This window comes from Tamandua tetradactyla, chromosome 12, assembly GCF_023851605.1.
Source record: "Tamandua tetradactyla isolate mTamTet1 chromosome 12, mTamTet1.pri, whole genome shotgun sequence".
Lineage (NCBI taxonomy): Eukaryota > Metazoa > Chordata > Mammalia > Pilosa > Myrmecophagidae > Tamandua > Tamandua tetradactyla.
Window position 1 is genome coordinate 18,490,516 of NC_135338.1, and position 15,166 is coordinate 18,505,681.

Here is a 15,166-nt window from a genome sequence, read left to right on the forward strand (position 1 = left end):
TATTATAAATATTGTATTGCACTTTACAAGGAGATGAAGTTTAGCCATAAGAGACATTCAAACATCAGCAACTTTTTTTTCCTAATAGACACAACTACTAAGTAAATGCAACTTTTTTTAACTAAATAAGTATTAAAATATTAAAAAATGAATACATTTTCTGGGATGTAGTTAAACTGATCTCAGAGAGTATATTATTTAATATGTATATTCTAAAATAAGAAATGTTAAAAATTAAAATCATCTACTCCATATGCAGATGAATTTCTCTGCCTTGTACTGCACTGAGTTTTTTGACCATGAAGAAATCACCATTGGATCATACATGCCTTTCCCGCCCAATCTGACACACCTCACAGGAAAACCGGGGGAGCTGCAGGGTGTTCTCTCCCACAGAAATTGCTGGTATCCCCAGGATTAATAGTTTTATCAGAAATGACATTCCCTCTAAACGTAATGAGGGATAACTGGGGATTGTAGTGATGGGGAAGGAAAGAAGGAAGTGACACTTTGAACAGGAGGAAGGGAGGAAGTAAGACAGAGGGCAGAATAATCACTATAAGAAGGGAAATGATTTATCCAAAAAATACAGCTTGGATCTGGGCATAGAACAACGAAGAAGAGAAAGGATGTCCCTGTCTTGGTGGAGCTGATGGAGGAGATGGGAGATGGGAGGAGGAAGATACTCAACAGGGAAATTAAACACAGCACAGAAGATGTCATGTGATGATGAAATAATGGAAAAGAATGAGCAGGGAAGGGCATGAGTGATGCTTCTGGGAAAGGGGGATCTTGGATTGTCCCTTTCTATGAGGGGACAATTGAGCACTGAACCATCCAGGGAACAAGAATTGCAGGATGAAAGGACAGATAAGGCGAAGGTTATGAATTGGATTTGCGAGTAGTATGTTTGAAGATCAGCTGGAAGCAGGAAGAGCCTAAATGTAGCAAGTGAATGGTGGCCAGAGGAGTGGGGGGTGGGGGGTGGGGTAAATGCTGTCACCAGGATAAAGAGATTAATTTTTATTTAAGAAAACAGTGTCTGTGAGATGGGGAAAGGCTAAAACAGGAAGAACAGGTAGAGACCAAGACAGGAACTCTTTAAGATGAGGATGTTGATTGTCATACTGGGATGGGGGTCAGGGGGACACTTAAGATGCAGAGAATGGGTCAGCTCCAAGACCTGTTCTGTAGAGAGCTAGAGACTGCTGATGCCTGTGTGTTTCCTTCCTTCCTTCTCAGGCAATAGTCTGTCCTCATGTATCTGGTCATCCCAGTCACCCATTCCTATACCCGGTTGGGAGGAATCAGCTCACTGGGCTATGTGTGCCTGGGAAATGACTGTGTCTCTAGTGCTCCTCTGCGTGTTCACTGGGTGAGGACCCTCCCAGTGCTCTCAGTAGCTTCAGATCTCCACGAAAGCATACTCCAGACTCCGACCTGGGTGTAGTGATTCTGGACCCCAACATTGTTTGCTGAGGAGAGGCAGAGGGATGTGGGCTCAGTCTACAGGCCTTTACCGGGGCTCCTACTTCTTTCAATGTTTCTTACCCCAAACTCTCCTATGCCCACATCTACAAGTTCAAAACCTCTTATCTTTCCTATCTCATGGAAAGCTCGGTTGATGATTGGGACAGATACACTCTTGTCTTTGCAGATTGAGAGGCGATCCATGTGTCTAACTCCTCATTTAGGAGATCTTTGCTCCATTAATTCTACTTCTATTTTCAACCTCACCTCTCAGCTCTACAGTTGAGTGTGCCAGTCTACCCAACCCTAGAGCCTTTTTTAAGTGTTCATGTTTGCAGGGCCTAGAGTTTATTCATCTCTGATGTTAACATTTAATTTTCTCTATATTCACTTCCTATTTGTAATAACCTGTATTAGATTAAACTGCCAGAATGCAATCTACCAGAAATGGAATGACTTTTAAAAAGGGAATTTATTTAGTTACAAGTTTATAGTCCTAATCCTATGAAAGAAGCCCAAACTAAGGCACCCAAGCATAGACACCTTAATTCACAGAAGACCGATGGGTCTGAAACACCTCTGTCAGCAAGGTAGTAACGTGGCTGGCATCTGCTGGTTCCTTCCTTGGGCTCCTATGCTTTCAGCCTCTGTTCCTGTGGGGGTTCCTTCTCCGAGGCTGGCTTTCATCTCTTGGCACCACTTGGCTCTCTCCAGCTTCTGACTTGCTTAACATCTCATGGCGACATCTGCTTAGGCTCCAAGCCTCTCCAAACATCCATGTCTCTGTTCTCCAAGTGCTGGCATCTGTGTCAGCTCTGCTCTGAAGTTTCCATTGGCTCTGTCATTTCTGCTGTATCAGCTCTGATGCTTCTGTCATTTCTGTAGGCTCTGTACTTTCTGGTGTTTCTCCAAACTGTTTCCCCTTTTAAAGAATCTAGTAATCTAATCAAGCCCCACCTGGAAGGTGGAGTCACATCTCCACTAATCAAAAGTTAATACCCACAATTAGGCATGTCATATCTCCATGGAGATAATCTAATCAAGTTCCCTACCTACATTATTGAATCACAATTAAATGAAACAGCTGCCTCCATCCACAAGATAGAATCAGAATTAAAACATGGCTTTTCTGGGGTCCAAAATATTTTCAAACTGCACACTCAGCTTAGCTTTAATATTTTTTATATCCACACTGATACCTTTTCCTTCCTACCACAAGGTACCTTCTCTTATAGAAAAATAAACATTACCTAGAACACCTCATTTTCTCATGATGCAGCAGTACTGTTCTTATATGGCTGACTTATGATCTTTCTATAATTTAGAACTCATTAAAAGTAAGGAGAATTAACTGACATTATGATGAAACCTGTTGATATTCAAGGATATTCTAGCAGACAAAATTTACCTATCATAAAGGCAAAGTCCATCTCTTGAGATCCAGAGCATAGGATTAGTTTTCTGACACATAGAAGGCAACTCTTACTGTAATGCGAAGTTTGTAAAGAAGCTCACTTTCTTGAATATCAGAATACTTGGGTACTGGGTCAACTCCAGACCTAAAATAAATACACAGCTGCAACCACAACAACAACAACCCAGGAGTAAGGACCCCACTTCTTGTCGAAGCTTCGTGTCTCTTCCATGTCCTCAGTGTCTGAGTTAGGATGGCATCCAGAAACCCCCGTCTCACTTCCCAACTCTGTCAACTGTTCCAATAAAGCCACACAAGGTAATGTCTTTTCACATATCTGGCAATTTGGAAGTGTTCTCTTAACATCTCAATGGTGTTTGAAACCCTTTAAATGTAGAGTTCATTTTATCAAAGTACATCTTTTTTAACACTTGCAAGTATAGCATATGTGCTGGTTTGGGGCTGTTTGAACCCCAGATAAAAAAAACTGTTCTTAAATTTAATTCATTCCTGTGAGAATGAACCCAGTGTAAGGAAGACTGTGATGAGCCTACTTCAGTTATGGTGTGACCCGCCCCAATCACTATCGGTCTTATCCTATCACTGGAGTCCTTTATAAGTGGAGTGAAACTCAGACATATGGAGCAAAAGCCATAGGAGCAAGAAGCTAATATTCAACAGTACTTGGGAGAGAAGGGAGAGGCCAGGAGACGCTGCCATGTGCCTTGCCGTGTGACAAGCAAAGGACAAAATATCACTGGCTGCCAGCCCCAGAACATCCGTCTTTGGGAATAAAGCATCACCTTGATTGTGCCTTGTTTTGGACTATTTTTTTTAGCCTTAAAACTGTAAACAAATAAATTCACATTGTTTAACCTCACCCATCTCATGCTTGAGCAGCCCAGGAGACTAAAGAAGCAGAGTAGACACATTATATCTAATTAAAGGAACTCCCTCTGGCTTCTTTATCCAGGAGTGTAACATCGTTGGTTGGCTCTTTTGTTTTCTTCTCTTGCTGTTTTTTTCACAACTTGAAATATCACATTTCTGTGATGCTTATTTTTCCATTTCCAGTTTTTCTAGCTATAGATTGTTACTTATATCTTCAGTGTTGACTGTTTGGATTTGTTCAATGGCTGCACAAGCCTCCTCCATGTTTTCTCCAAAGTGACATTTTCTTGACTCTTCATTGTTAGAATATCTACAATTGCATGCCACATCTCTTCAAAAGGCTGATTCCCTTGCCAGAACGGCTTTCTCATAGATGGCAATAGCATTTTCAACAGGACTTGAGGTTGGCTTAAGACACGTGAGGCACATCCGGTAATTATCAAATATATATATATATATATATTTTTTAGCATCTGAGATAGTTTTAATCAGGTCATTGAGTGTGACCAATATTTCTTCCTTGGGGACATCCTTCATTAATCAGGTTCAGTTACTCAGAAAATGTGTTATTTACTTTTCAGTAGATACTCTTTTTCTTCTGCTGTGATTATCTAGAAACACCCAACTGGTTTTCAGTTTGTTCTTCAAGCTCTAACTGGGTAAGTACTGAGCTACGGGGCCTTTTCTGCAATCTTTTTTTGCTAGTTTTCCACCCAGTCAGGTGAGTTCTATTCTCTTTTCTGGTTTCTTTGGGCTTTCTTGCAGTTTGCTTTTTGCTTTAGTATGTCTTCATGATTGATGTTTTTTACTGTTCTATAACTTTGGTCATAGAAGAAGAAGGAGGCCTAGTTACAATCTCAGAAGCTCTGCTTCTTGATAATGCCTCACTTTCTTTTTGTGTCTTGAGAAGAACTGGTTTTGACAATAGATGAAACTGTTTTTAATTGTAGTAATTCTTTTCCAGGAGGCCCTTTCTGGATTATAACTTTGGCAGAGGTTCTATGGATGCCTTGTTTTACTCAGTCCTGGGAATCATCGTGGTGACTTTTAATAGGAGATAGCAAAGGTTCTCTGGCCTGAGATGGTGTTTTAGTTTGCTAAAGCTGACAAAATGCAATATACTCAAAATGGGTTGGCTTTACAATGGGAATTTATTAACTTACAAGTTTACAGTTCAGGCTGTGAAGATGCCCACATCAAGGTGTCATCAGGACGATATCTTCTGCCTGCAAAAAGTCTGCTGGTGATCCAGGGCTCCTCTGTTACTTGGGCAGGCATATGGCACACCTGCTGGTCTCTCCTTTCTCTCCCAGATTTCATTGCTTCCAGATTCTGTGGCTTCCTCTGTGAGTTTCTGTGTGGGTTTCTTTCTTAAAAGAGAATCTGTCTTAGTTTCTGTGTGTCCTTCTTCCATAGCTTCTCAGGGGCTTTTTTCTATATTGTCTCTTTGTTTTTTTATCCTCTTATAAGGGACTCCAGTAAGAGGATTAAGGCCCACTTTGAAGTGGGTCACATCTCAATTGAAATAACTTAATCAAAAGGTTCCACCTATAATAGGTTTACACACACAGGAATGGATTAGTTTTAAGAACATGATCTTTTCTGGAGTACAGACAGCTTCAAACCATCATAGATGGAGTGCTCACAAATTTAATGGCAAGATTTATATTTGAGGATCTATCAGTTTTCACTATATTACACTGCTGGTGCTTATAGACTGGGGCCCTGGGGCTTTAGAGAAGTTGAAAGGTTTTTTGTTGCTGTTGTAGAGCTCTAACCTTTGACTTGTAAAGGTTTTCTAAATGAGTCAGCTGGAGACTGAATAATTTAGCCATGATAAGATCTAAGCACAGGTTTCTTAGGCATTAACATGCCTAATTTTACTATAGTCATTTTTCTTTCTTTTTTTTTTGAGTGAAATGCCTGGCTGAATATTATATTATATAGATCATCTTTTTAAATTAATTTTTTTTAAATATAACAACTAACAAACAAAAACATTCTTAACATATGACTATTCCATTCTACATATATAATCAATCATTCACAATATCACATAGTTGCATATTCATCATCATGATCATTTCTTAGAACACTTGCATCAATTCAGAAAAAGAAAAAGACAACAGAAAAAATTCATACATACCATACCCCTACCCCTCCCTTTCATGGAGCACTAACATTTCACTCTAATATATTTAATATTTGTTCCCCCTATTATTCATTTGTATTCTGTATGTTTTACTCATCTGTTGATAAAAGGATCATGAGACACAAGGTTTACACATCACACACTGTGTGAAAGCTATATCATTTTACAATTATAGATCATCTTTAATTAGTAAGAAGAGTTTGACTATTATCCTCGAAATTACATGTATCAATTGCTATAGTTGCAATGGTTAATTAGAAGGTTTTGAAGGAATACATTTTTTCCATCATTAAATGATTTTTATGATAATTTAATAGGTATACTGGCACTATCAGTCATTTTGTTTGGGGTTTCATAAATTTTGTCTCTTCTTGGACCTGGAGTTCAGCAGCCATCATTCTCTGATCTCTACTGGATAATATCTGATTTCCTATTTTTACACAAAAGGTGTTTTCCTTTCTAATAGAAGTTCCTTGAGTTCTTGTCTTGTTTTCTCTCTGAATGCAGATTGGGTCCTCTGACTTGGGGGCAGCTGCATGTCCCAGAGCATAGCCAGGATGCTCATAGCCATCCAGACTGGAGCAGATCTGTCCCTGGTTTACCTGCCTGGGTTTCCCACAGCCAAGGCTGCTAGGCAGGCTGCCTCAAGCACTTTAATGTATGTTGCAAGAGAAGCCAGTGGTTATCATGGAGTCACTACATAGCACCATAACCAAGAAGTTGCCAAGTGAGGACTTTGGGTGATAGGGAAGTTTAGCCCTTCCTATTCTGTCTTTATCATTTATTCTGATTCTAAAAGTCAGCCACCCTTGTTAGTAAAAATGTGAAGTCAACAGTTCCCATAATTTCTGCCTCTTCTCTTAACCTCTATGATAACCATCCTTAATAGCTTAGTGTATATACACCTTGTGCCAGTTTGAAAGGATTTATGTACCCTAGAAAAGCCATGTTTTTTTTAATCCTAATCAATCTTGTGTAAGCAACCTTTTCTTTTAATCCATATTCAATAATGTAGGTTGGAAACTTGATTACATTATTTCCACAGAGATGTGACTCATCAAATTGTGGGTATTAGCCTTTCATTATTATACTCTGGTTTCTCTTCAGATCGTATAAATCTCTGCCCCTCTCTTAATCCTAGTATCCATCTCTATAGTTTTAACCTTTCCAGAATGTCATGTAAATGGAATCATACAGAGTGAAGACTTTAGGGTCTGGCTCCTTTCATTGAACACAATGCATTTGACAGATTAACCAGCAATGGCCACTGCTCTTGATTTTGCTTCTCCCCAAAAGCAAATTCTGAGAAAAGAATCCAACTGCAAGTAGTTTCTGCTTCCCAGGAAGCACCAGTCAGGGGGGAGAAGTGAGATAGGGCACAGAAGGAAGGCAACATGGGGTGTAGCATCAAGTAAGTTACTGCTGTGGGAAACGAACATGATTCTGTTGGGGGGCTTTGGGATTCAGGGCAAGACACACACCTTAGAGTTGTTGGGGCTGAGGGGTGAAGAAGCTGTGGCATTTATCCACCAACTTCCTGTACATCAGTGGTTCAGGGTGGCTTCCTGAGGCCTTAACACTGCAGCGCTTCTGGCTTGCTCCGTACAGAGACTGAGCCTGGTCCTGCATCCAGAAGCAGCAGCCATCAAGCAGGAAGTTACGGGTGTCCACAACAAGCAGCTTACAAAGTGCACAGGTGAGCGCCAGAGAGGTTGTTTGGCGTCTGAGAGCATCAGTGTTGCCCTGACCCCCCCATACCACAAAGTGGGGCACTGGGGGCTTCTGGGGTGGGGGCTCAAGAAGACAGTGAGGATGATGAACCGAGGCCTCGATGGAAGAATTCTAAAGAATATATATATTTTTTCTTCACTTTTTTGAGTGATCATATGTGCTATTGTGTTTTAAAACCCGGGTTCTGCATGTTCAATGTCAGTATGTAAAAATGCAATTCATTTTTACTTGTTCATCTTGTTTATTGTGACCTTAGTAAACTCCCTTCTTTGTGCTTGTAGTTGTTTGGTTGATTTCTTGGGATTTTCTATGTATACCATCAAGTCATCTGCAAATTAAGGATAGTTTTATTTCTTCCTATCCACGCATTTGATTTATTGTTTTTCTTTGTATTGACTGGAATTGCCAGTACGATGTTGAATAAGAGTGGTGAGAGAGTAAATCTTCGCTCTGTTCCTGTTATTAAGTGGAAAATATTCAGTCTTTCACCCCTAGGTATAATGTAGTTATAGGTTTTGTAAATGCTTTTTATCAAGTTGAGGTAGTTTGCCTCACTTCCTAAATTACTGAGAGTTTGTAATCATGGATGGGTTTTACATTTTTCCAAATGAGTATTCTGCATCAATTGACATTATCATATGCTTTTTATTTTTTAATCCATTGATATTGCAGATTTATGTTGATTCATTTTTGAATGCTGAACCATCTTGCATCAGTTCCACTTGGTCATGGTGTATAATGTTTTTATACATTGCTAGATTCAGTGTACTAGGAGCATTCACATTATTCATTTCATCTTGGTTGAATTTTGGTAGTTTGTGGTTTTTGAGGAATTTCTTCTAAATTGTCAAATTGATCAGCATTTAAGTTGTCCATAGTATTCTCTTATTATCCTTTTTTCCTCTCTTATTATTCTTTTAATGACAGCAAGAACTGTAGCAATATCCTTTGTTTCATTCCTGATATTTTCTCTTCTTATCTTCTTCATCTTGCTAGAAGTTCATAAATTTATTCTTTTATTTTTGAAGAACCAGCTTCCCATTTCATTGATTTTTCTCTACTGTTTTCTTGTTTTCAATTTAATTGACTTCTACTCTTATCTTTATTATTTTCTTTCTTCTGTGATTTGGCTTTATTTTACTTTCTTTTTTAAAATTTTTTTCTTGAAAAGAAACTTAGATTATTGAGTAGAGACCTTTCCTCTTTTCTAATTTAAGCATTTAGTGCTATAAGATTCTCTTTTAGCACATTGCACTAAATTAAAATGAAATTTAATATATCAAAATTTGCAGGGACTTTAGGATGTGCTGTTTCATTTTTGTTTTATATGTATATATATTGGTACATTGTATTTTCTCTGTCTCTTTTTTTCCCTCTGTCAGACTTGGTAGAGTTTATAAATTTTATTGACCTTTTCAAAGAACCAGCTTTTTGTTTTTCTATCAATTGTTGAGAGTAAGGTTTTGAAGGTATTCATGTGTAATTGAGAACTTATTTCTTCCTTCAGTTCCATCAGTTTTTGCTTCATATAGTTTGGAACTCTGATTTTTGGAGCATACCCATTTAGGATGGTTATGTTTTCTTGGTGGATTGATCCTTTCACATTATATAACGTTCCCCTTTATTTCTGGTAACTTTCTTTGTTCTGAGGTCTATTTTATCCAATATTAATATAGCCATTCCTGATTTCTTTTGACTAACTTTTGCATAGTACATCTTTTTCCTACCTTTGACTTCCAACCTACATATGTCATTATGTTTGAAATGAGTTCCTTATTAACAGTATATAGTTGGGTCTTGTTATTTTATGCACTCTGACAATCTCTGGGTTTTAATTGATGCATTTAGATCATTTACATTTAATGTACTTATTATAAAAATAACTTTGTAATGGATAAACCTGGTATAAACCACCTTATCTTGTAATGTGATGCACTGAGAATGGCACAATTCCACTCCTTACCTCAATCTCATCATGATAAAACACTAGAGAAACTCAAATTGAGATACATTCTTAACAGAATTAAACAGTACTCATCAAATATGTCAAATTTATGAAAGACAATGAGAGACTGAAGAACTAGCACAGACTGGAGTAAGGAAATACAATAACTAAATGCAATGTGGGATCTTGGATTAGATCCTGGTTACAGAAAGAGGACATAAGTGGAGAAATTAGTGAAATGTGTGTAAGAGCTGTAGTTTAATTACTTGATTTTGTGCCAGTATTAATTTCCTGGTTTAGATAAGCATGTTATGTATGATGATAACCTTAGGAGACACTGACTGAAGGTACATGAAGACTCTCTATAATATTTGTACAACTTTTTTATAAATCTAAAATGATTTCAAAATAAAAAGTTAAAAAGTGACTTCCGGAAGATGGCGGCTTAGTAAGACGCATGGATCTTAGTTCCTCCTCCAGAACAGCAACTAAAGAAACAGAAACAATACAAAACAGCTCCCAGAGCCATGACAGAGACCAAAAAGACAGCGTACCCCATTCTGGAACAGCTGAACGGGCAGGGAGAATCCACTGCGGTGAGATACCCGAGGGGCGCGTGCTTCCCCAGGCTGGGGCGGCTGGCGACCGGGGTCCCTTCCACACACGTGGCTTCCCGGTCCAACTGGGAACATTGGATAGTGGGGCCCTCCTGCCACGCTTGGCATCTCAGGCCGGCTGGGCAATTTGGACCGGCACTCCCCTAAGCCATGGTGGCTGGTGACCCCCCCCTCCACACGCGGTTTCCCGGGCCAACTGCGAGATTTGGATTGGCAAGTTAAAGGAGGCACAGCATCTTTTACTGGTGGGACCCGCAGACAGACGAGCACCACGAGCGCCACCTACTGGGCAGGAAAAGAAAAACAGAGCCCAGAGATTTCACAGAAAAACCTTTCAACCAGCCGGGTCCCACACCCAGGGAAATCTGATCAAATGCCCAGACACCAGCAGAAAATAATGGATCACGCTCGGAAAATTGAAGATATGGCCCAGTCAGAGGAACAAACCAATAGTTCAAATGAGATACAGGAGCTGAGACAACTAATGCTGAATATACGAACAGAAATGGAAAAACTCTTCAAAAACCAAATCAATAAATTGAGGGAGGACATGAAGAAGACGTGGGATGAACAAAAAGAAGAAATAGAGAATCTGAAAAAACAAATCACAGAACTTATGGGAGTGAAGGACAAAGTAGAAAAGATGGAAAAAACAATGGATACCTACAATGGAAGATTTAAAGAGACAGAAGCTACAATTAGTGAACTGGAGGATGGAACATCTGAATTCCAAAAAGAAACAGAAACTATAGGGAAAAGAATGGAAAAACTTGAGCAGGGGATCAGAGAACTGAATGACAATATGAAGCACACAAATATACGTGTTGTGGGTGTCCCAGAAGGAGAAGAGAATGGAAAAGGAGGAGAAAAACTAATGGAATAAATTATCACTGAAAATTTCCCAACTCTTATGAAAGACCTAAAATTACAGATCCAAGAAGTGCAGCGCACCCCAAAGAGAATAGACCCAAATAGGCGTTCTCCAAGACACTTACTAGTTAGAATGTCAGAGGTCAAAGAGAAAGAGAGGATCTTGAAAGCAGCAAGAGAAAAACAATGTCACATACAAGGGAAACCCAACAAGACTATGTGTAGATTTCTCAGCAGAAACCATGGAAGCTAGAAGACAGTGGGATGATATATTTAAATTACTAAAAGAGAAAAACTGCCAACCAAGACTTCTATATCCAGCAAAATTGTCCTTCAAAAATGAAGGAGAAATTAAAACATTCTCAGACAAAAAGTCACTGAGAGAATTTGTGACCAAGAGACCAGCTCTGCAAGAAATACTAAAGGGAGCACTAGAGTCAGATATGAAAAGATAGAAGAGAGAGGTATGGAGTAAAGTGTAGAAAGAAGGAATACCAGATATGATATATATAATACAAAAGCCAAAATGGTAGAGGAAAATATTATCCAAACAGTAATAACACTAAAAGTTAATGGACTGAATTCCCCAATCAAAACACATAGACTGGCAGAATGGATTACGACCCAGCAGTACCACTGCTGGGTATCTACTCAAAGGACTTAAGGGCAGAGACACAGACAGACATTTGCCCACCAGTGTTTATAGCAGCATTATTTTCAATTGCAAAGAGATGGAAACAGCCAAAATGTCCATCCACAGACGAGTGGCTAAACAAACTGTGGTGTATACCTACGATGGAATATTATGCAGCTTTAAGACAGACTAAACTTATGAAGCATGTAATAACATGGATGGACCTAGAGAACATTATGCTGAGTGAGTCTAGCCAAAAACTAAAGGACAAATACTGTATGGTCCCACTGATGTGAACCGACATTCGAGAATCAACTTGAAATATATCATTGGTAACAGAGACCAGCAGGAGTTAGAAACAGGGTAAGATAATGGGTAATTGGAGCTGAAGGGATACAGACTGTGCAACAGGACTAGATACAAAAACTGAAAAATGGACAGCACAATAATACCTAATTGTAATGTAACTATGTTAAAACACTGAATGAAGCTGCACCTGAACTATAGTTGTTTGTTTGTTTGTATCTTTTGTTTTTGTTTTTTCTTTTTCCTTTTTTTATATATATATATTTTTATTATTATTATTATTTTAATTTTCTTCTCTATATTAACATTCTATATCTTTTTCTGTTTTGCTAGTTCTTTTCCTAAATCGATGCAAATGTACTAAGAAATGATGATCATACATCTATGTGATGATACTAAGAATTACTGAGTGCATATGTAGAATGGAATGATTTCTAAATGTTGTGTTAATTTCTTTTTTTTTTAATTAATAAAAAAAGATTAATTTACAAAAAAAAAGTTAAAAAGTACAAAGTAATAGGCCTAAGCTCTCACAGGTAATAAATGGAGGCACTGGAATTTAGAACCCGAGGTCCACACTTCTACTGCAGTCAGGAGCTATGGAGGTCAAGGACATGGACACTGCCCCCTGCAGGGGATGGGGGTGGGGATGTGACTGCACTGTTGACTGGCCCTGCCACCCCCTCTCTACCTGTGCTCTGTGGTTAGAACTCATGCCTGCCTGAGGCTGTTCTCCAAAGCATGAGGGTGGTTCTGTCCAGGGACCTGAACAATCCCCACCACCCTGAGCAGCCCTCCACCCATCACTGAGGGAAGTAGATGTATAAATACCCCAGGGCCCTTTCATTCTGGTGGAATAGCATTCAGGAATGGTTTGCATTGGCTCCTGGAGTTCCCCAGTGGGACTGAATCATGGGTAACTGCCCACTTAGTAACCTGAGTGATAATACACATTTTCTTAGCTGCCTTCTCTTCCCTCTCTCACTTTCCCACTCTCTTACCACTGTTTCCTGGCATCACCTCCCAATTCAACTACTTGATTCAATTCCTGCCTCAGAATCTGCTTCTAGGGGAGCCTCAACTAAGACAAATGTCCATGGGCACTATTATCCTTTAGTCACAGACAGATTGCAAACAAGGAGGGCATCTCTGCATGGCCAGCAAACAGGGATGCTATGCACAGATGCTCAGGCTGTGCACTGCACAACTACTGGATTTATACAAATTAATGCCTGTATTTTCTATGGCTGCTGTAATGAATTACCAGAGACTTAGTGGCCTAAAACAATCTGAATTTATTATCTCATAGTTCTGGAGTCAGAAGTCCAAAGTAGGGCTAAAATCAAGGGGTCTGCAGGTCTGCATTGCACCTGGAGGCTCTGGGGGACCAGCTATTTCCTTGCCTTTCCCATCTGCTAGAGGCTGCCCACTCATGGCCCCTTCACCCACCATCAGACCCAGTAGCATAGAATCTTCAAACTCTTTCTCTGACTTCTGCTTTTGTGCTCACATCTCCTTCTCTAACCCTCCTGCCACCCTCTTTCCTTCATAAGGCCCTTTGTGATTCCACTGGCCCCACCTGATAACCCAACATAGTGTCTCCATCTCAAGATCCCTAACTTGATCACATCTGCAAAGCCCCCTTTGTCACATAAAGTAACATATTCACAGGTGTTGGCGATGAGGGCGTGGTCATCTTTGGGGACCATCCTTTTTTGCATAGTATCCTAGGTCAAGGGTCCAGAATGAAAGGGGCTCTGAATCAGCAAGCCCTGCCCAGAGGAGGTGCCAGCACTGTGAGGAAGGGAAAGGTGGTAAGGGGGCTGGGATATAAAATGTTGGAATACACAGCTGAAGACAGATGTCAGTGGGTCTTTAGTGTGTACGTGACTGGGGGGTGGGGTGAAGGAAGTGGGAGATGAGGATGACCATGAGGAGGAACAGGGAACACCAGGGATAAGCCAGGTGGGGTGAGTTTCCATCTGAGGATGAGGTCCCGCTGTCGGCTGCAGAGAGGCAAGGGTGGAACCCGAGGGTTTTACAGGGGCTGCTGTCACGATGAGAAGGCTGCCCAGAGCATGCACAGAACACAAACAGAGGAAGGGGTGTGGCCCGGATCCCCAGCCAGACAAGTGGGTGGGCAGGTGCTGTCCCATGGTGTCAAGGATTGCAGAGAGGTAGCTGGAGACAGGGCCCCGAGAGCAGGAAGAGAAAGAGAAAAAGAAAGAGAAACTAAGTTTGTTTATGGGAAATGGGGCTGTGATTTTCTATTTGGATGTGCCTGCATGTGGTGAGTGTAAAGTGCAGGGTTTGGTAATGAGCTGGGAAAGAATGATACATTTGCAACTTCTATAAAGCCTCCTGCCCCCTGTTAAATATCCTCTGTGTTTATCAAGTGATATTCATCCATTGACTCATTCAACAAATATCCAACAAATGGGCCCTTGGTAATTCTCTCTGCAACTGGGGATACAGTGAACAAATGAGGTGAGGGAATGGAATCAGGGAGTCACTGTGATAGAGAAAGACAAGGGTCTGGAGGGAGTGGGTGAGTGGGTGATGGAGAGAGAACAGCCTTTTCTTGGCAGGGGATGATATAGGGGTCTCCGTTTCCTTTTCATCTGCCAAGGGACGCTTGCCCAGCTCCTGCCCTCTAGCCCACCTGCCCCGCAGAGAGGCTTTGCAGCACGCATTCCCCCCACTCTCCTCTTTGAAGAATCCTTTTGCTCTTCTCTTCCTTCCTCTCGTTCCTCCCCGCTCCCCTTGAAGGTGAGCCCTCTCCCCACATCTTCCTTTTCCTGGAGTTTGGAAGGACCAAAAGGAGAGGGGAGAGTGATGGTGGCTTCCTTCTCTTGGTTCTGTCTTCTCTTTCCAACCTTTGGACTCAATTCAAAACAGCAAAGATGAGTGGAGGCCTCCTTTGAGCCTGAAATCATGCAGTGAAACAACAATGGGAGATTCCCATGGCCAAGGAACGTTGCATCTGAGACCCGGGTGGAACCATCTGGTAAGGGGGATCTATGCGAAGCACCCACAGCACCACCATAGCAAGGATGTGCAGGTGCTTCCACTCACATCCCACTGGGTGGAGGACAGAGTGGTATAAACTGTGGAAAGCAATGTGGTAATATCTTAC

General features: G+C 40.6%; 1 pseudogene; it reads right to left on the bottom strand.

The window, feature by feature from the left end:
* Positions 1–1,058: 1,058 nt before the first annotated feature.
* Positions 1,059–14,723, bottom strand: LOC143651351 (cytoskeleton-associated protein 2 pseudogene; annotated as a pseudogene).
* Positions 14,724–15,166: the final 443 nt, after the last annotated feature.